Source organism: Gopherus flavomarginatus, chromosome 1 (genome assembly GCF_025201925.1).
Source record: "Gopherus flavomarginatus isolate rGopFla2 chromosome 1, rGopFla2.mat.asm, whole genome shotgun sequence".
Taxonomy (NCBI): Eukaryota; Metazoa; Chordata; order Testudines; family Testudinidae; genus Gopherus; species Gopherus flavomarginatus.
Window position 1 is genome coordinate 316,091,297 of NC_066617.1, and position 19,929 is coordinate 316,111,225.

At 41.9% G+C, this 19,929-nt stretch overlaps 1 long non-coding RNA gene across 1 annotated transcript in view; it reads left to right on the forward strand.

Moving 5' to 3' along the window:
• The window catches only part of LOC127050823 (uncharacterized), a 42,213-nt gene extending 23,630 nt beyond the window's left edge, over positions 1 to 18,583 (forward strand). The window contains exons 2-3 of the long non-coding RNA XR_007774290.1: positions 6,507 to 6,579; positions 18,150 to 18,583. This is a non-coding gene — a long non-coding RNA (uncharacterized LOC127050823). The remainder of the gene's footprint in view (positions 1 to 6,506; positions 6,580 to 18,149) is intronic.
• The last annotated feature ends 1,346 nt before the right edge of the window (positions 18,584 to 19,929 follow it).

The following is a 19,929-nucleotide window of genomic DNA, read 5'->3' on the forward strand; positions in this document are numbered from 1 at the left end:
CAGGTCTGGTGAAGATGTGCTAAATCAATGGGAAAGCGTTCTCCCATCGATATCTGTGCCCCACCTCCCCGAGAAGCATAAGGTAAGTTGGCAGGAGAGCTTCTCCCATCGACCCAACAAAGTGTGGGCACCGCGATAAGTGGCTCTAGCTACATCGACTTCAGTTACGTTATTCATGTAACTGAAGTAGTGTAGTTTAGATCAATTTACTGCGGTAGTGCAGACCAGCCCTAAATGTTCCCTAGTGCGCTTTAACAGCATGGTGTTAGAGCGCATCAGCAGGATCTATATGTCCCAATTAATGCACAACAAGTTAGTGATCTTTAAAAATCACATGCCTGTAGACTGCATTACCCATCATGTAGAAAAGCCCTATCATTTGTTTATCCAGGGATTTCAGTACACTCTGGGATTGGACTGCATTTTGAGTTTTTGATATAGTCTGAATACCGACTACACCTGGCTATTGAGAGACTAAGTTCATGAATGTTTATTAAATACTTGCTATCCTCTAATGAAATGTACTGTAGAAGTACACAGCAATATTATTTTCCAACAAAATTTTTTGACTTTTTAATCTCAAGACCCGCCTATGCAGCAGTACCTATACAAAAATCAGCTAATTAATGATGGGTAAGTGGAGATACAAATGGATAGGGCACAGATGTCACTTATTTATTTTAATTGCAAATGTGTGTAAAAATTGCATAAGTTGATTGTATCTAATCCTACCGTACTTCTCTTCCATCTCCTTTCAATATCACTGATATTAGACTATGAGCTCATCTGGGGAAAGGAGTGTGTCATATGTGCTAAAGTAATATGAATATTAAATTTAAGATTCCTACATTAAGTAAACATTAAAATAAATTTTGAGAATGTTGGTTAAAACAAACATTAGAAGCATGGAAATTATAAGGTAAGGTAGATAAATATTAAAATAACTTTATAGTTCATACATTCTCCTATTTGGCCTTTTTTACCATTCCAGTGCTTTTCTTCTGTTTTTACAGCTCTGAAGGCAGGATGCTTGTCAGTGATGGGTGACTGGCGTGACTCTATCTAACAAAAAGAAAGAAAGAAGTCTATACCTCCATCCCCATCCCACAGTTTCTTCAGTTGAGAAGAAAGATGTTCCAGACCAACGGGGTTTTTTTAATTGGAGTCAGATGCCAAGAAAAAAGGCCACTCTTTAGAGCATGAGTAAAGTCAAAAAATTAGACAAATTTTCTTTGGGGTGCAAACAGGGCATTTTCTTTCAGAGGAGTTTTCAAACCATAGTGTGGAACCTTCTCTCTTGTGTAACTAAAGTATCTTTGGCATCCATCTGAGCCACAGCTGAACCCACCCAGCCCATTTGGGCTTGAACTGATATCCCCTATGATATCTCTTGATCAGACCAAACAATATCAGAATAATACTGCATAAAAGCTCTTTAGCATCTTCATCTCTGATGCTTCCTTAGACTTCTTACATTTTACATCCAGGTCAAGGGCTAGGAACATGGTGACCATGAGACAACATTCATGGATTAGCTCCTAAAAAGAGGACATACAGGCTATGCATCTGTTATTCTCTATCTATTGCCGGGGGAAAGCTCTTTAGAGCATCCTTTTAAAGCATCCCATGTTTGAAGCTGTGGATAAGGAAAATAAATCCTGAACTTCCTCCAGACAGAAGAGGGCTTACAGATCTTATAACAAAGTGAAACAGTCATTTTATTTTATTTATTATTTTAGTAATTGGGCTCAGTAAGATGTTGATGTGATGGTGGTTTGTTCTCCAGGAGACACTGGAATTACAACAGAGCAGGAAGAACCAGGGCTGGTGTTAACCGGCTGCCCATCCCTCCTCCTCTTCCCTCCTCCCCCACCGCCCCAAAAATAGGACTCTTTGAAAATTGTTTTTTCTATTTGTTGGTGCAGCTGTTTCAGCTGGGGAGTAGACTTAAATTTCTTGAGGTGTGACTACCACCTCAGGCAGATGAAGATGAAAGTTTTGAGCAAGGGATATGTTAGCGAATTCTTCAGACTTCCTTGAAGCATTTTTTGTTTGCCTCATCTCAAATCCAACCAAATACTCTGTAATGATAAAGGCTATTGCTCATCTCCTGGATTTTAGGGAAAGGGAGCCTATCTCAAAAGGAATAGCATCTGGTAATGTTACTCTGCTTTCTACCTAATCTCTAAGAGCTCTGGAGGAAATAGTGCTATTCTAGACCTGAACTGCTGAACAAATCCAGTGAGAAAATCACTCCTCATGATAAAAACTCTGAAGACTCTCCCGTTGGCCATATCTTAGAGTTACTCCATAGACCTATGGGAAGTACATCTCCACATCTCAGTACAGTCTTCCCATAGAAAACATCTCTTTTTCTTTTATGATGTTGTCAAGGCTGAATCCCCACTCTGTCACTTTGAGTGCAGAAGATAGGGGCCTGCAAGGATTCTAAAAATTAATACTTGCCACTTCAGGCTTGTATTACACTCCCAAGGTTATAGCTTCTTGCCGACCTTGGCTTGGTAAACGCTGCCATCACCCAAATGCAAAAAACTCCCTTTGAACTCAGGAAGGAGCACTTGGGAATTCCTCCATGTCGGGTACCCTCAAGCCCTTTCACCCCCACCCCCAGGGAAGAGCTAAGAAAGAAAACAAAGGAAATTAGCTGTGGCTACCAGCTAATCAAAGAACATGCACGAATCTCTTAGGACACCAAAAATCCAATCCTGTTCTTAAAAAAGGTAAATTTTATTAAAAACAAAAAGGAAAAAACTACATCTGGAACTTAGGCTTTTTGCTAGATCTTAAAAGAAACGATTACAAAAATTAAGCACCCAAAATAGCTTTCGTGGGGGGTTCAAATTAAAGGTTACAAGAAAACAAAAGCATCTGGGATTAGCAGAGAGGAGATGTACAGGCCAAAATAAAAAAAATAAACCTAATCGCTTCTATTTAAACATGCCCTGTCCAATAATTTTTTCTAGGTGTAAGCAGAGTCAGGATGAGCTGTACTGCGACATCCGGTAGTGAATTATGGCAAGTGTGGAAAAGAATTTCAGGGGCTGATCTTGTTTGCATAGGCACACCCACCCCACCTAGCATCGCCGATGGCAGCCTAAATGGGGCAGGAGGAATAAAGTGTTGTTACCCTGATTATGTGAATGAGGGACTATGAACCTGTTTTATGACAGAGGATCTCACCATCAACTAAGTAGCACTCGCTAGACAAGGGACATGGGTCCCAAAACCCAGTGAATTGAGAGAGGCTAGGGATTGGCATGTGTACCTGATGGTATGGGCCCCTTTTGAGGGCCTGGAACACCAATTGCTCTTCCTCTTCTGTCCACTTTTCAATAGCAGAGCTAATTTTGATTTCATTAGGAATCTAGCTAGAAACTGCTGAGCTGAATTCACTTTGGGCCAATGGTGCACCAGCACTGGGGCTCCCCTACTACCAGCTGAAATCACTAAGAGCTGACATCACTAAAAGAGCTAAACTTACTGAGCTGAGTGCTGTGTTAATTAGTGGGGGAGCCTGAAGATATATTGCTAAGCAACTGGCAGAGTGGAGCAGTTTGCAGATGATTGGAGCAGCCCATCGAACAGTGAGCGGAGTGGAGCTTAGGAGTTTGCAGGACGGTTGGAGTGGCCCCACAGAACAGTGAGCCGGGCGGAGCTGAGCAGGTTGTGGGACAGTTGCACCGGCCCATGGAACAGCGAGTGAGCAGAGCGGTTTGCGGGGACAGCTGGAGCAGCTCACGGGTCGGCTGGACCGGCCCACGGAACAGTGAGCAAGCAGAGTGGTTTGCGGGGATGGCTGGAGCGGCTCACGGGTCGCCTGGTGGAGTGGAGCTGTTCATGGTGAAGGCTGCAGCAGAACCCCATGGAGAGGAGGAGCAGTTGGCCTCGGACCATGTAAGGTGCCCCTTAACACCCTGTGTGCCCCCCATTTCCACCCAGGCTGAGGGGGGGGATGTAAAACTCCTCAGATAAACTTTTGAACTCTGGGGCGGCACTGACCAGGGACAGAGTCTTTTGGGTTGTTGGACTTTGGGGTGATTGGACTTAAGACCTAAGGGAAAAAGGACACTGTCAAAACTTACTTGGTGTGTCTTTTGCTCATGGTTTATATTATAAATCCTGTTTGTGGTGTTTCCCCAATATGATGCCATGTTGCTTCCCTCCTTTATTAAAAGGATTTTGCTGCACTCAGACTCTGTGCTTGCAAGAGGGGAAGTATTGCCTCGTAGAGGCGCCTGGGGGGGTGGTATGTAACTGTCCCAGGACACTGGCTGGGGGCTCGAGCCAGTTTTGCATTGCGTTATTGAAAAGAAACCCCTGGATACTGAATCTGGCCCTTGTTGCTGCCAACTCAGAGGGGCAGAAGGGTATGGAAGATGAATTTTTATACCTGGTTCAAGCCTTACACAACATTCCTGCTGCCCTCTGTTCCCCTTTCTTGGAGAGAGACAACACACAAACAAAGGGAAGTTTTTTTTTTCCCCCATTTAAAAAAGTTCTAGCCCACCCATTGACTCTTTTGATCAGGTGCCCACTTTTTTTTTTCTTTACCTGGGGGACTTTTTAACCCTTTACAGGTAAAGCAAGTAAAGAACAGCTACGAAGAGGGACTTTACAGCTAATTGGCTGGCTGGGTGTCCATCAAAGGGAGCTATCCCCCTACTTTATTTATCACAGGTGTAAACTGCTGTCAGTACACGGTACTACCATTTGGCCTTGCCATCTTACCCTTACTGAAGTGATAGTGGTCCTGATAGCTGCTCCCAGGAAGAGAAGGGTACATGCATGTATGTATGTGTGTGTGTGCGAGATATATATATATATCCCTTTCTCCACAGCATTCCCATTCAGGCATATTCAAGATGACAAGCTCTTTAGAACAGCAAACACATAATATTTCTCCAGCAACATGGCTTTTTAACAATCATCCAGAAAAAAAAGCCAATTAAACCCTTCCCAAGAGAAACTTCCTTGGGATGCTAGTTTCTTGCAAAGATCTTCTGACCTGGACAATACCATTTGTGACTGTTCCAGAGGTTTCTTCTGTCTCTTCCTGCAAGCATTCTTTCCTGTCTACATTGCAGTTTCAGTAGGCCAGGAAATCATGTCCTTTCTGGACTGGTGGACCTTCCCACACGTTTCCTAGCATAACAACCCTGTTGTGGAACCAGAGACATGTACTATTATCATGGATGCCAGATACTGGCTTGCAGAACTCATTTAGCCAATCAAATAGTTCAGGGATACTGGTCCCAGTCAATGTGGAGCATAAACTCTTTACAGCTATCAGAGATTCATCTATGAAAAGCAAGGTGAAACAACAAGAAAAAAATTTAAATAGAAACAAGTTTTGAAAATGTCAAAATGCCCCATTCTGACATTTTTTAAATGAAAAATGTCTATTTTTCATTTTGAAACAACTTTTTTAAAAAATCTGTACTTAAAAATATTAAAAGTAAAGTGTTAAAAACAAAATGAAATGTTTCAGTTTACCAAAAATAAATTTCAGATTTCATTTCACAGAATTTTTTAAAATTTTGGCTTTGTCGCAATTTGGAATGAAATCTCAAAATTTTTCATGGAACAGAAAATTCATTTTCCAACCAGTTTTAGTAGAAACTAGAAAGTCCTATCTCCTGGAACATACTGCCTCTTTTTAACTACCCTATGTGTGAATTTTTTTTATTACTGTATACCTATGCAATAAGGCTCTGCTCTTGCAAACTGCTCTGTGTACTCGCATAGTCCCAGTGAAGTCAGTGTACCTCCAGGCCAGTGCAAGGATCTGCCTCTACAGGGCATTTGCAGGATCAAGGCCTTAGTTTGTAAATATTTCCATTTTGAAGCGAGGGCACTGAAAAAGGATTACTTTCAAATGTGCAAAGGGGATAATTTTTAATTAGCTGAACATTCAAAACCGTTTCTTGAACTTATTTGAGATTTAAGGGAAAAACACTTCATTGTAGTCCTGAGCACCCCAATTTTCAGCCAACGATTTTTTCCATGTCCCAGTTTAGAGAAGGGATATAAATATCAGGCTTATAATGTAATCTTGATAATAACATTAACTGTGATGAGAAGACCTTCTTTCCATAATAATGTCCTGCACCAAATAATGCTGCTTCTTCAGCCATGAGTTATTCAGTTTCTGGAATTGGCTTTTAATTTCATGATGCTGCTGTTGGAGAGGCTTGACTGTTCCAGAACTGACTCTGATCTTTACCTGTTCATAAACCCATCTCTCAAGGCAATACACAATTCATGGTTATTTTCCAAGCATACATCCAAAATTTAAAGGTCAGGAAAGCAAATTAGCACATCCCACAACCTATGCCCTGACCAATAAAAATTACATGTATACTTCCCCACTTTTGGTACTGTATATTTTATACTGTATATTGATTCTGTGATTAACTTAACACTTTCTTCTAGATTTTTCTGGTCCTTCCCTACTTTAAGCTAAATTCATATTTCTATGTTTTTAGGGCCTGATACTGGCACAATACATGTGAGGAATACTTGTAACCTTGATGTAAAAGAGACTACTCCTTGAATAAGGTACTACTCATTATGAAGATGGCAGAATCAGGTCTTTACCTGTTAAACCCTTTTCACACTCAACCATCTAAAATATACGGTAGAAATGTTTGTAACACTGAACAAAACGTTATGGTTCTTCTTTCAAAAGTTTAGAAATGAACATTGCCTTAATGCAGCGTAGAAACTTTACTATGCAGAAGAAAAATGCTGCTTTTAACCATCTTAATTTAAATGAAAGAAGCACATAAAGTTTCCTCACCCTGTCAAATCTTTTTTTTTAAACTTTCCCTTTATTTTTTTAACAGTTTACATTTAACACTGTACTGTTGTTGCCCTTTTTTTCCTTTTTTTTTTGGTCTTTGCCACTGCCTGATTCCATACTGCCTGTTCCAAGTGAGCTGTGTGGTTGACCAGTCAGTTTGTAACTCTGAGGTTCTACTGTATTGCTAATTCCTGCGTACTGTTATTTAACTCTATTTTGTTTAAATAAGTTCTCTCTCTGTATCATTACCTTTCCCTTTTAAGTACTTTTTATCTTCCCTATATTTATCTCCAGGTAAAGTCTTTCTTCTTTCTTGTCATTTCCAATCACATGCACTAGATAGTTCTCTTCAGCTAGTTGAAGACCAAAAAGACACTTTCTCATGACAAGTCTTTTCATTGTATATGGTGGTGGTGTAGCCATGTTGGTCCCAGGAAATTAGAGAGACAAGGTGGATGAGATAATATATTTTATTGGACCAGCTTCTGTTGCTGAGAGAGACAAGCTTTTGAGTTTCACAGCGCTCTTTTGCAGATAAGAATAAGGTCCTTTCATTCTCAGTTTGCTGTCTGCCTATCTTCAACAGTAGCCAATCGGTAATTCTTGATCGTGGAGCAAGTTTCAGTGTTCAAAGAATGAATTATGTCCCTGCTGTCACTTCAGAGTTAAGTGACAGCAATTCAGCCCAGTCACGGTCCAGTGCAACGGAGGTAGTACTCAGTCCTTTCCTTCTGCCAAGCAAATACAATTACTTTACAAGCAGTGGAAGTTGGGACATTACATAGGCACATTCATTTTTCTTTGCAGAGGAACTATGGTCTCTTGTGCCATAATTATGTGTTCTTTTGAATGCACTAGCCCTTTTCCACCTTCAATCACATTCTTTCCATTGCTGCATCTGCTCATTGTTTCTTAATTTCCCAACATTTGCTTATTGAAATCTATTACACTTGTATTAGTGTATCTTACAGTAGTTGCCATTAAAATGTTTAGTTTTTACTTTTGTCTAATTAACTTAATCACAGTATTTCTAAAATTAATATAACAGTCTGCTGTAATGTTAATTACTTTCAATTTGAAAAAAAATTAATTTTAATAATGAGCATTGTTTAAATCTGTTTGCATGTAGTGTTCAGGTAGCCCATTGTCACTAGTACCAAACTTTCATATAACTCTCATGTTGTGATCAATTCCTCCAGTTACTGCCAATAAGTAAGTCCTGGATGGCTTTTTCTCTGTTTGAATTCTGTTTTCTGGATTGTGAAATTGTTCTTTGCATAAATTAAGAACCATTTCATGATACATGTTTAGCAAGCAGTATTTATTACTGTTACCCAGTAGATGTCGGGATAGTTAATGACCTCTTCGTGCACAATCCTCTGGTTCCTTGCTCCTAAATAGATGGTCTGGGAATTTTTATCTCTTTTATAATAAATTAGAATTAGTGCGGTATGTGTCCACTTACCAAGATACAAAAGTGTAATGGGCATAAAAGATTTTCCTCAGGGTAGTTATACATAGCCATACTCCCCCATGTGCTCCCATTCCCCAAATTTATTGTCCTAGAAGCATGGAACCCAGGCATTGGCCCTCATGTTCTTTGTGTATATGTGTTTTTTCCTGGGAAAGAAGGATGGAGACAAGTGAAAAAATCTGGAGCAAATAAAAAAAGAATTTGGATGAAAGAAAAGATTAAATTAAAAGCCAGAGCTGAGGCTCTTAACCCACTAACTGGAAGTTGCAAGGGACTGGTCAAGACTTCTTATGGAGATGGATCTGCTCCAATCACTCCTCTCCAGTCTTTGATGTAGGCCTCACAGTGCAAGAAATGCCCTTTTCACTGCCACCCCCATGTATTAGCCTTGGTTTCTCCTTTGCTTTTCTTTTTTCTCTCCCCCTCACCTTACACTGGGAGAGGAAGAGCTTTAGCTGCAGCCTTTCTAGCTGTCAGTGACTTGTGTATATAGGAGTTTTCTCTTCTGTAGCTACCCAGAGAAGAGAGAATTGCTGGGAGGGAAACTCATTTCCAACTCCCATCTTGTAGGCCTTGAGGGTTTTAACATGCCCTCCACCTCCACCCTTTCAGACAAGGAAGGTGCTAGAGCTCTCATAGTGCACCTTGCTGCTTTGAAGTCTGCTGCCTTTCTCAGTGGTTCCTCTGCTTAGCTCGGTGCTGCTGTGGAGAGTTCTTTTGACCTCAGAGCACTGTTTGAGCTCAGAAAGGACCTTTTAAGCATCCGTTTGCCTGTTCTGACTCAGGGCTCCGCATAGGAAGCTTCTGCCTTTCCACTGTGCTTATATCAGGCCTGAAGTAGGGATGCTGTTTTGGCTTTAATCAAGCTGCTGAGAGAGTCTCTGTAAGCTAGCGCTGTGATGGTGCCCAGCTATTAGCTAGGTGTGCAGTTACTTTCACATTTGGTCATAGACTCATTTGATTGAGGGACTTGGATGTTGACTCATCTGCAAAAGAGAAGGTGACTTGAAGTGTGGAAGAGCATGATTGGATGATCCAACCTCATTCTGACATCCAGAATAACTCTATGCCACAGAGCCCTAAGCCTCCTGCGCAAACTAAATCTTCTGTACTTTACCCTCATGGTTCCTTTCCATGCTTTCTTCATTTAGGAACCATAAGCAGTTGGAACTGATCTCCTGCCACATTCCTAAATGAACAAATTAGCCTTACTGAGGGCCCACGATCTTTCTTACACACACAGGCAGACATGCAATAATATTTGTGTGGTATAAAGCTTTTCTATACTCTTGCAGTAAGGTGTAATCTTCAGGATGATTTGGCTAACTTTCACAGAAAAGAATCCCTGTCCACACTGGTAACAGAAATTCTGCTACAATTGTGTTAGCAATAACCATCCTAAAATGACGTTGACCCTAGGCTGTGTCTAGTCTAAAATGACTAGACTTTTTTCGTAGAATTGCTACTCCTAATATACCTCACCAAGTGAGCTAGCAACAGTGGGAGTGTTAGTGTTAATGAAGACTGGTGTTTTAACCATAATCTTGTTTAACACTGCTCAGAGAAGATCTAGAGATGATGTGGTAGTTGAAAATCCAGTCGCTTCCAGTCCCTTGTCAACATAAGAGCTCCCACTGGTGGACCATATGAGTAATAGCAAAAGTGAGAAATTTCAAGAAAAAAATATCTAGTGATCTAGTATGCAGACAAAGGCCGTTGTGTGAAATGATCCTTTGAGACTCCCTGGAGAAATATTTTTTTTAATTGTTATAGTTAAATCAGAGAAAGATCAGGTACTTAGCGCTTTGGAGCCGTCATATAGTTAGTGCTATGTGCAGGGCCAGTGCAACCATTTAGGCGAACTAGGCGGTTACCTAGGGCGCCAAGATTTGAGGGCGCCAAAAAGCGGTGCCCCCCAAAAATTTTTTAAATGTTGCAGCCGCTGCTGCTGGAGAGGTAGTCTGAGCTGCCCGCGGCAGCAGCTGCCTGCAGCCGGCAGCCCAGGGCGCCCCAGGGTCAGTGCGCCGCCGCGGCAGCCCAGAGGTTCGGGCCGACGGCGGCTGCACTGACCAAGGGGAATCTCTGAGCTGCAGGCAGAGGCTCAGAATCCCTCTCCCTCCCAGAGCAGGGGCTCCAGCCTATGCAATTTTTCTCATTGCCGGCGGGGGCGCCGGCGGCTGGGCAGAGCTGTGCAGCTCTGCTTAGGGCACGTGGCAGGGTCCGTGCAACAGCGGCGCAACACCAGGGCTTCGCTTCTGGAGGAAAGCGGCGGCTGCCCCCTGGCTCAGCCTCCGCGTCAGCCCCAGCGAGGGGCACGGAGAAGAAAAGAGCCTCAGCGGTGGTCTGGTGGAGCGGAGGAAGAAAGAGGACCCCAATGCTCATGCATTGGGCAAGATAAGCAAGTGCCTCCCCACAAGTCGGCCTCAGGTGCCTGTGCTCCTGCCCCCTTGGTCCTTGGCTGGTCCCTGCTCCTGCTCCCCTTGTGCCTGGACTGCTGAAGAGAACAGCAGCCTGCAGAGCTGAGCTGCCCCAGTGCCCCCAGGCACCCCCCTGACCCCATCCCCCCCACAGCCCTGACCCCCAGCTCCGAGCCTAGTCCTTCTGAGCTGGAAACCCCCTCGGCCCCATCCCCCCACAGCCCTTACCCCCAGCTCCGAGCCCAGTCCCTGTGAGCTGGAAGCCCCCTCGACCCCATCCCCCCCACAGCCCTTACCCCCAGCTCCGAGCCCAGTCTATCTGAGCTGGAAACCCCCCTGACCCTATGTCCCTACATCCCTGAGCCCAGCCTCTGTGAGCTGGGAACCCCTGAACCTAGAGCCCAGCTCCCCACTCAGCCGTGGGCAACAACACCACCACCCCCAGGCAACGACAGCCCATTGGTACTAACTATCACAATCACCCAGCAACTGCCCATTATGTAATTGCAAATGCATACATACCATTACAGCTTTTAATGTTTTTAAATAATGTATTTAGTGTATTTTCAAATTATTACAAATTAATTTTAATGTATTTCACTAGTTATTTTTTACATTTCCTAATACATGTTACTATAGTATTGCAAATGTTTTATGGAAGGGGCCCCCGATTTTGCTTTGCCCAAGGCCCCCTGAGTCCTCTGGGCGGCCCTGTCTGAGTTTTAAGCCCTGCTGCTGTGTTTTTCCTGCAACAGGCAGGCCTAAGCCTGTGAGTGACCCCCATAGCAGCTGCCTGAAGAAGTGCTTGGGGGAATCATGCAGAAGGAGCGTGATATTTGTTTGAGTTCTCTCCTCATGGAGGCTGTGCTCCACTTGGTGCAGAACAGCAGTCTCAGCAGGACTGTAGGCCGAGCACCTTGCCTCAGTTTGTAGATTTGTAGTGCACCCATCACCGGGCTCAGTCTGGCACCACTACCCCTCACCAGTGCCCAAGAAGCAGTCAAAAAAGTTGGATGGACTGGTTAGGTTAGTTGTCATGTTGTTGCTTGGCCAGTGCAGAGACCACTGAATGCATAGTATTCCTCTATGATGTTCTGTCGTGAGCAAAATTGGCATGTTATGAGGTAGTGCCTGTGAGGGACAGGTGTCTGTTTATGTATCCAGCCATCATGTCTTAGGTCTTCTTGGGGGAGAGCTTTTCCATCCTGCTTTCATTGGTGACATCTGTGATGCTCTGGTAGACATCTATGAAGACAATACTGTGACAGGATCATCTGGCAACACATCACGAGTTGATGCAAAGGCTCTTACAAAAGCCATTTCTAGTTTCAAGTTTCTTGTTTCTCTTGTTTTGTGGTATAACATATTGTTTGAGATCAACATAACTAGCAAACAACTTCAGGCAAAAGAATTTGATATATGTTATGCCATTAATCAACTTGGAGAAGCCAAGAAGTTTCTTGTGGGCCGCAGAAGTGACGCAGCCTTTGAGAAAACATTGGTAGATGCAGGTGAACTTGCGGAGGAGTTGGATGTACCGGCACTTTTTGAACCAGATCCAATCCGTATTAGAAAGAAGAGGAAGCAGGTCACATATGAAGCAGATGACGAACCTATTTATGATCCGAAAGAAAAATTCGAAGTGAACTTTTACTTTGCAGTCATTGACACAGCAATACATTCTGTTGAAGAAAGATTCACATTGATGCAGCAAATTAGTTCAGTATTTGGCTTCATATATGATGTTTACAGTTTGCAGAATAAAACACCAAAGCGAATTATGGAACATTGCTTGAAATTGGAGAAAGCTTTGCAACATGGTGAATCCAAAGATATTGATGCCTTTGACTTGTGCAGTGAGTTGCAAGCTATTGCAAGACGAGTCCAAAGGAGTTCATCACCGCAAGATGTATTGAACTTCATATGGGAAAATAAGCTGACAGATAGTGTCCCTAACACAGTTGTTGCTCTTCGCATCCTCTTGACTCTCCCAGTTTCTGTGGCCAGTGGTGAGCGAAGCTTCTCGAAGCTCAAGTTGATAAAAACATATATGCGAACATCAATGTTGCAACAAAGACTTGTTGGGCTATCTACCTTGTCAATAGAACATGACATTGCTCACAGCATTGACTTGGAGGAACTTGTTTCTAAATTTGCTAAACTTAAAGCGCGGAAACAGACATTCTAAATTATAACATGTTACTCTGTGACCGTGTATTGTGTATAATGTATGTAATTTGGGGTGGGTGGGCGCAAGATGGAAGTTTCGCCTAGGGCACAAAATATCCTTGCACCGGCCCTGGCTATGTGTGCAAGAAATTCACTTATCTTTTCAGGTAGATTCTGCATGCAATTTTTTCCCTCTGCTTTCCAAATAGAAGATACACTGTTACACTTATCAATGATATTCTCATGTTGATAACTTCATCAGGAGCAAATGGGAAAGGAAGATGTAAAAACAATTCATAATTTGTCAGGTCTTTAAAGAAAGCCTGGAAAAGTTCAAGAGTAAAGAGCTGAGAAGAATAAGAATAGGTGGGTGGAGAGATCCACTAAAAAGATAATGGAATTACTAACAAAAGTTTCTAAAGTGGACAAGGTTAGAGGCCCAAAATTTGAGAAAATATATGGAGATGTGTCAGTGAGGACAGAGAGAACAGGAATAAGACTGCATATAGTGGAAGAACTGCTAATGGAGCAAAATGTGTGAGCCAGGAGTTCTCATTTGCAGCCCACACACTGACACAGTATCCCTCTTTTTTGTTCCCACATGGACACAGTCTGTTAAGAGACAACAACACGTAATGGTAGCTAAACATTAATGTCTTTGTTTTAGATGAGGTGCTGTATGTTGACATTGAAGACGTGTCCTTTTAAATCTTTTTTTCATAATTCATAACTCAGGAAACTCCAGCTGTACATCAGTTTCAACATATAATATAGAAGTTTGGCATTTTCCAAATTTATAAAAAAAAGGATACAAAAATAGTGGAATATGGGAGAAGGTTGAGGCTTAAATCTCATTAAGAGCACATAAGAGTTTATTTTTAGAAAACATAGCAGCCAGTATTATTCACTATAAGAATGCTAAAGCCAGCAAAACAAAATCACAACATAAAGGAAAGCATGTCTGAATGTGAGGATGAATTTTCTTATGCAAGCTGTTTTCTAGAAATCCATTTTTTAAAACAAGTTCAAACAAGTTTGTGCTCCACAGAATAAATGGTCTACAAAGTGGTTTGTTTTGGTCTTTTTCCCCCAGCAAATTTCATATACACTCTTTCCCCCGTTATCTTTCATTTTTTAAATATTAGTGTTGATATCTCAAATGAAAAGCATTTTATTTAAAATTTTCTTTCCAGTAAATTTGTTAAGAAGACAACCACCTCTAAAGTGTGGTGCCTGAGTGGACATTTCAAGCACACACGTATCCAGTTGCTCAGTAAGAGTATGTCTACACTACAAAGTTGTTGACAAAACTTTTGTCTTTCCTGGGTACTTAAAAAAGTCCCCCCCAAAAGAGAAAAGTTTCGTCAATGCAAGTGGCAGTGTGAACGTGGCTCCTGCCAACAAAGCTAATTCCACTTGTGGGACTGGAAGTATTTTGTTGGCAAAAGTGCTGACAGAGCGTTTACACGCTGACTTTTAGCAACAAGGCTGTGTCAAGACTGCCTTGTCATTAAAAGCTCCATGGTGTAGACACGCCTAAGTGATGCTTTATTAGGAGATTTGTTTTCTACTGTACAATGTCTGGGATTTGTTACACTTGTGAAAATGCAGTGATTGGGGGACATTGGAGAGAGCAGAAGAGGCTGCTGAATTTGATGGGTATTAAATGGCCATTTGTGGTTCTGCTTGATGCCAAGTGTTTTTACCTTTTTTATGTGGTGGTGGTGTTGTGTATACAAGTGCTTTTGGTTTAGCATGGTGTGATGGTACTTGGGGTATCCAGGACTGTGAGTCACCTTGTTACCCCCTGCATCCAGCAAAAGGGAGTCTTTTTGTGGTAACTGGATGTCAGTCCCCTGACACTGCCAGCCCTTCACCACTCAAGTACGCTCTTCTGGGCTTGTGCCAGCCCTTCCTTTTCTTGCAGGTTAACAATAGGCTCACCCAAATCCCTTTGAGTCATGCCTCTGTGATATCCAGTCACTGACACTGGCTACTGACTGAATTTCCTGATCCTCTGCACTGAAAGGTGTAGGCGTGTCCCAGTTTACCAGTTTTACCTTAAACCACACAGCATTTGTGAGCACTTAACAAAAAGGATTTATGTAAGAAATAATAAAGATTTAATTAGGAACAAGAAAGAGTGGTGAAAACAAGATGTTACTATATGAAACACAATCATAAAAGCAAACCTGGATCTACACTTACAAACAGTTACCTTTCCTATCTAATAAAGTAGATTTTTTCCCAAAAGTTCAGTCCATTGCAGAGCTGAATGGTTTCTCAAGAATCAGGATCCAAATGTCCATGAAAGCGTCCCCCTCTTCCAAGGTTTTTCCTCACTGAAGTTCCTTTTTCTAAACTATGTTATACTGAAAACAGTCCTTTGTTTCTATTCACAGGCAGGGTGAACTCCTGGCATGTTGCAGTTTCTTTTCTACCTTTAAGTAGTTTTGATTGATTGTTGTCTTTGATGATTTTCCACTGACTGTTCTGGGATGTGGCAGGGGTAGGCAATAGGACCTAACTTCAGTACTGGACAGATTGGTAGAAACTATAGTAAATAAAAGAATTATCAGACACATACATAAACACAATTTGTTGGGGAAGAGTCAACATGGCTTTTGCAAAGAGAAGCTATGCTTCCACAAATCTATTAGAATTCTTTGAAGGTGTCAGTCGATATAATGTGCTAGGATTTTAAGAAAGTCTTTGACAACATCCTTCACCAAAGGCTCTTAAGGAAACTAAGTAGATAGGATAACAGGAAAGATCCTCTGATAGATCAGTAACTGGTTAAAAGATAGGAAACAAAGGGTAGGAATAAATGGTCTGTTTTCAGAATGGAGAGAGGAAAACATTGGGGTCCACCAAGGATCTGTACTGGGACCTGTACTGTTTAACATATTCATTAATAATCTGGAAAAGGGAATAAACGGTAAAGTGGAAAGTTTGCACAATACACAATTATTCAAGATAGTTAAGTCCAAAGCTGACTGTGAAGGGCTTCAGGGGATCTCACAGAACTGGGTAACTGTGCAACAAAATGGCAGATGAAATTCAACATTGATAAGTGCAAAGTAATGCACCTTGGAAAAAGGAATCCCAACTACTCATACGTAATGATAGGTTTTAAATTAGCTGTTATCACTCAAGAAAGAGTCACTTGGAGTCACTGTAGATAATTCTCTGAAAATTTCAGCTAAGTGCTCAGCAGCGGTCAAAAAGGCTAACAGTGTTAGGAACCACTAGGAAAAGGATAGAAAATATTATAATGCCACTATATAAATCCATGGTGCACTCACACCTGGAATACTATGTCCAGTTCTGCTCACTTCATTGCAAAAAGGTTATAGTGGAACTGGAAAAAGTTCACAGACATGCAAAAAAGATGATTAAGAATATGGAATGGCTTCCATATAAGGAGAGGGAAAAGATTAGGGCTGTTCATCTTAGAAAAGAGACAATTAAGGGGAAATATAATAGAGGTCTATAAAATCATAAATGGTGTGGAAAAAGTGAACATAGACATGTTACCCTTTCCTGCAATACAAAAACCAGCTGTCACCTGATGAAATTAACAGACAACAGGCTTAATACAAACAAGAGGAAGTTCTTTTTCCACACCAAGCACAATTAACCTGTGGAACTCATTGCCATGGGATATTGTGATGACAAAAAGTGTAACTGGATTTTTAAAAAAAACAAGATAAGTTCATGGAGGAGATAGGTCCATGAATTACTTGTTAGCCAAGATGGTCAAGGCTGCATCCTCAGGCTTGAGGCAACTCTAAACCGCTGACTTTCAGAAGCTAGGAGGTAGATTGCTCACTGTTCTACTGCCTGCCCTGTTCTGTACATTCCCCCTGAATCTCTGGTACTGACCACTGTTGGAGACAGAACACTGGACTAGACAGACCATTGGTGTGACACATTATGGCTGTTCTTATGTTATGTTCTTACCTTCTGGGGACTGATTTCTACTCCCAAGTTCATTAGGCATACTTTCAATATAAGTACATTATTCCTTAAATATTATCCTTACCTACATCTCACAACGATTCTGAGTCTTGACAAGTTACAAGCTTTCTGTAGATACCCTACATGTTACTCTTTATGAATAAGTATCCTGCAAGACATGTGTTTGGTGTAGTAAGTTTGCCAGATCTGAAGTGAGAGCTGTTTGCAAAGAACAGGGGACCCTTTGTAACGAGATCTCTGTGTCACACAGGGGTGATTGAGCTGTTGAGGCTTCAAAATGCTGAAATCCCCAGCTTCATGTTAGCAAAGCACTCCAGAAATTAAGCACTCAAGCAAAGTGCAGTTTCTTTTCCACACTAGTCACCATCTTGTATAATGAGAGGGACAAGTATCAGATTACTTAATAGCTTAAAGTTGCATTTGTTAAGGAGTTTTGGCTCCAAAACGGACCAGTCATAAAACAGTCTAATTGGGTAAGAGAATATTCTCAGATTCTAAATATCTATTGTAATTAATGGAACCCTTCATTGTTGAACATTTTTTTTAAATGACCAGTTTTTGTGAGCTCCTGTTGTCACCCTGTTTGTTAGATTGGCTCACTTTTAACAGTATGATCCCAAGGCATGCTGGATTTCCACAGTTCCCACTATTTGTTTGGAGGTTCATCAAGTGTCATCACGTTGCATGATGATGTACTATTAAAATAATCATGCAGTAAAAAAGGCATGAACTAAATTGGCAACACAACACAGACAAATGTTGCTATGTTGTGCTGGGAGAGGAGTGTCCCCTCAAACTTACAGAAGTGGCAAGTCTGCAGCTGTAGTTAACTAAAAAATACTGCTCACAGATAGGCTGGGGACTCCATCCAGCTCTTGGACCACTCCACTTTCACCTTCCTATGCCTGAACTCTCAGGCCAGTGGTTCTCAACCTTTCCAGTCTACTGTACCACTTTCAGGAGTCTGACTTGTCTTGCTTACCCATTTCACCTCACTTAAAAACTGCTTGCTTACAAAATCAGACATAAAAAATACAAAAATGTCACAGCACAGTATTACTGAAAAATTCCTTGCTTTTTCATTTTGTCTGTATGAAATGTTAGTTGGTACTGACTTTGCTAGGGCTTTTTATGTAACCTGTTGTAAAACTAGGCAAATACTTAGATGAGTTGATGTAGCCCCTGGAAGACCTCTGTGTACCCCCAGGGGTATGCATAGCCCTTGAGAACTATTGACTTAGGCTATGATTACCTGCTCATGACATCTACTTTTAAAACTCTGCAGATTCTTTCAAGAAGCCAGAAGATGGACCCAGAGGGCAACTTTGTAAGCAAGGAGACAGCAGTGGTAGGTAGGGAATTTCTTTCTGCTACAATCCAGGAGTGTCAAACAGGATTGCAGATGAGGAATCAAAGAAGGTGTTCTGGTATACTGTCTTGGTGTGAGCACGTGGGGCTTGGCTCAACTGTATGTAACCACCATGGCCTGAGGCCACCACTGATTCCCAGAGCTGTGCTGACATCATCAAATATGTGAATTCAAAAGTACTATCACCAACAGCTATGTTCATTTCACTCCCACTGGGGGAAAAAAAGAGAGTAAACAGAAGTACATCAAATAGGAAAGACCAAAGCTATTTACAAACAGCTACAGCAAAATGCAAAATAAAACAAGGACCATTGCTGACTAAAATATCCAATAAAAGATACTACCTCTCCCATCTTGTCTCTTGTTGATTAACACAGATTAAATTATACTGATATCATACAAACAAAGGTTAATTTTTTCAGAGGCAATCTACTATCCTTATGGGGGAATTTTTCTAGGACATTTTGAATAGTAAGGACCAATGCAGAAATTACTTTTCTCTCTTTCTCTGTTGTATCTTCCAAGAATACCATGCCTGTAACTGGGCTTCCTTCTGTTTCACAATTTACAGTAACAAAACCAAAAAACAAAAAAACCCACCTCCCTTGGATGATATCAACAGTTTTATTTCTCTCCATTTGTGCTTTCAGAGATCAGCTGCAAAAAGAATACAAAAGCCTCCAGGGTAGCAAGAGAGGCATGTATTGACTTTTTTTTCCCAAGTGCACATGCTTTTTAGGATGCAAATATACCACTTGTGGTGCTCAGACTCAGATCCAGTATTTCTGTATTACAAACAGTTGCAGAGTGGCCAGAAAAAAATCCAACGAGCCTCTCATACCTGTTGAATAAGCTAATAGCACTAGAAAAGAATAGCCGTAGACCTCTGTGAAGAAAAGGGGCATACCTATGTGGTTTCTTATTAGTTGCTGCAACAGGCTACAGTTTGTCAGATTTGAGGAAGAGAATTGCCAAAGGTGAAAGGTCTCAGGATTTATTTTACCATCGGAATGCAGGCTGACATTTGCCCCAGTCTAAACCAGAAAACCCAGGCCCCACTTTAGGAATGCATCTCCATTCAGAAAAAGTGCTGAAGTACATTCTTAAAGTATGTGCTTAAGTGCTTTCCTGCATTGGGAACCCAGTCCTGATAAAACTATGAAGAATATTGGACATCAGCTGTTGTTACTGGATGTAGCTGTAACTTGTGATCCTATCTGATTGAGACTCAGGGCTTGTCTACATCAGAAAGTTGCAGCGCTGGTGAGGGAGTTACAGCGCTGCAACTTAGGAGGTGTACACATCTGCAGGGCACCACCAGCGCTGCAACTCCCTGTTTGCAGCGCTGGCCGTACTCCCGTTTTGTCTCGGGTGTAGAGGATCCAGCGCTGGTGATCCAGCGCTGGTAATCAAGTATAGACACTTACCAGCGCTTTTCTTGACCTCCGTGGAATAAGCAGGTATCCCAGCATACCTGAGGAAGCCTCTGGTAATCAAGCTGGTCTCCTTCCCCGTCTTGCTCTCGCGTTCCCCGAACCCCGAGCAAGCAGGTCTCCTTCCCTGCGGTTTGCAGGGTGGTTCCGGGAACGCGAGAGCAAACCGCAGCGAAGCTGGTCTCCTTCCTCGGTTTGCTCTCTCGTTCCCCGAACCCCGAGCAAGCAGGTCTCCTTCCCTGCGGTTTGCAGGGGGGTTCGGG